The sequence below is a fragment of the Palaemon carinicauda genome, chromosome 34 (assembly GCF_036898095.1).
Source record: "Palaemon carinicauda isolate YSFRI2023 chromosome 34, ASM3689809v2, whole genome shotgun sequence".
Lineage (NCBI taxonomy): Eukaryota > Metazoa > Arthropoda > Malacostraca > Decapoda > Palaemonidae > Palaemon > Palaemon carinicauda.
Window position 1 is genome coordinate 66,791,394 of NC_090758.1, and position 2,500 is coordinate 66,793,893.

At 34.7% G+C, this 2,500-nt stretch overlaps 1 protein-coding gene across 1 annotated transcript in view; it reads left to right on the forward strand.

The window, feature by feature from the left end:
- The first annotated feature begins 2,474 nt into the window (after window positions 1-2,474).
- Window positions 2,475-2,500, forward strand: part of LOC137627007 (uncharacterized) — a 464,241-nt gene continuing 464,215 nt past the window's right edge. The window contains exon 1 of the mRNA XM_068357989.1: window positions 2,475-2,500. This exon is cut by the window's right edge and continues 209 nt beyond it. The gene's annotated coding sequence lies outside the window, so the exon portion shown is untranslated.

Sequence of the window (2,500 nt, forward strand, 5' to 3'; positions counted from 1 at the left end):
ATACATAAGTATGAACAAATCTGTTATAGTTACTGCAAAATGACTGACATTCAGCAATATCAAGTAATCATTATGGAAGTTTGGAAGGCGTTCTTGCCATCCTACATAAATATGTGTCAGTTAATTCTAGACGGTCAGAAGGAAGATAGCATAGCACAAGCTCACAACTTAACTCTACTATACATCCAATTGTTTTAGAAAAAGCTCTGAAAGATGTTTATGGGTATAATATTCTTTCAAATACTGTATGATGAATGGGAAGGCATCCTTTTTAAGGTCCTTAGGCGTATTTTCGTTGAAAATTCTACTGTAAAATTATTGATTTCTTCCCATATACATTGATGCTTTGACTACCACATACAAACGTGGCTGCAGTGAAAAAAAAAAAAAAAAAAAAAAAAAAAAAAAATTGAGCGTCAGAAGACAGCTTACTATCAGAACTAGATATTAACCATTAATGAAATGTCTGAACAGCTCATTACTAGTTCATATGCCAGGGTTGCTGGGAATATATGCTAACACTTATGACAATGTATGATTTGTTAAACCAGGAAAAGGAGAATGTGCTTATGGAATGTGGTTGTTATATAAAGCCTATATGAAATCATTGCATATTCTTGATAATATCCCCTCTGCTGAAAGACTGCGACTTTTGAACCTCAATCTCTCTGCATTACACAATATGTTACCATAATTGGCAGCTACAGTTCATGATTTTTATTGAAGAGGACATTTCTTTATTTTGCGTAAATGTCAGAAATTCGTTCTATGCTGCCATTTTAGTTTACAAAACGTTTACAAAACTGTTCACTGTAGCCAAAGAATCTTCCAAGAAGGAGAATAAAAAGTGTCCTAACAAAGGCTTCAATGCTGAACAAATTTATCTTTTTAAGAATTTAACGAAATAAACTGGTATATAATAAGAAGATATCCAAGTGTTTTAAGTAAGCGTGATGCCAAAAAATTTCAAAGCAAGTGTTGATGCCAACTATCTTATTGTCTTAATGAAATCCTTGTTGGTGTTCACAGACAAATAATTGTAATTAATTATGACCCTGATGTCCCTGTTCTTTGCAAACACGTTTTGTCATCATAGTCCGTAAACCAAAGAATGTACCTTTAAAGATGCCCCATTTGTAGTGTGCACATAGCACAAACAGCATGTCTTTTAAATTTCCATTCCTTTGAGCCTTGATTGGATGTGATATATCACCACTCTTATTCACTGAAGGCGAAGCAGTTTTTATGAAAAGGTAAAGTGAGTTTCAGCAGTGTGCAAAGGTCTTCTGCTAGACTGATGCAACAAAGGAATGAATCCTATCATCTGGGGAGGAGGCTCTAGTTATAGGAGAGGATCTTAACTCATTTTGTTGCCTTCAAATAGCATGGAAGCTTCATTTCAATATTTAGCCTCAAACATCAGCAGCTGACGAGTTCTACTGACTTCATTTTCCATAAACCGTAAAAGGATGGTGCGGTTATAATTGTCTACAACTGGTGGACCGCTCTAAAGTGCCATGAAATTGCAAGATATTGGTAGGCTATGGCAACACATAACCTTCAAAAGTTGATCCAATGTAACCAAAAAATGGTTTGAATATGTCAATGTATACATGAAATTAACAGATGTTCAATGTCTTAGAAAACCATGTAGTGTTTTGTGGTACATCCTTAGAGGATTCTGATCAGTCCATATTTTTGTATGAGAAATTCTATATACTCAGGTTTTATGCATAAAAATTTTTTTTCTTTATATGCATCAATGTCATTTATAGATGACATATTACAAAGATAAGTGAGAAAATAAGGATGCAGTATTCTTCAAATATGTAAAAAAGGGAAATTCTTATTATTTTAGTTATTTTGTTTTATTTATTCTTACCCTTCTGAAGGTCTCCTAATGCAGTCCCATGAAGTTTTACTTTTAATTTCAGAAGACATTTATTAAAACCTTCTTTGTCATAAAAATGATTCGAAACTCTGTCTTCATTCAAAGTCTAAAATGATTTTTCGCCTAACCAACAAATCAAGATTTCTATTTTCTGCTTCGTTTTCACCAAAGATGAAGAAGTTACCTGAAAATAACAGTCCTTATCTGCAGCTCTGGCTGAAAGATTTCTTATCTTGATGCTAGTCCTCCTCACTCCCACCCCCCACCACTCACCCTATCAACGATCCCTCAGCCCATGTGGCAATATACTCGGGGTTAAAGATAACAGATAGCGGTTAGAGTAAAGCTCACTCGTCTCTTCTATAAGAAACAAAGTTAACAATCCCAAGACAGGTAATATTAGATTATCTTTTTTGCTAATGTTTTAATCGAAGCGAACTGTTTATGGCGAAAGTAAATCGAAAATTACAAATACAAGTTGCATTCATCACTTAGCCGAGTGATAAGGGCGTCTGATTGCCTTATCTGGCGGGAGAGATAAAGTCCGTGGTAGAGAGGATGTTGCAATGCTGCCACTCTTAGATAACGCTTAGTATCAAAAGGTTGTTC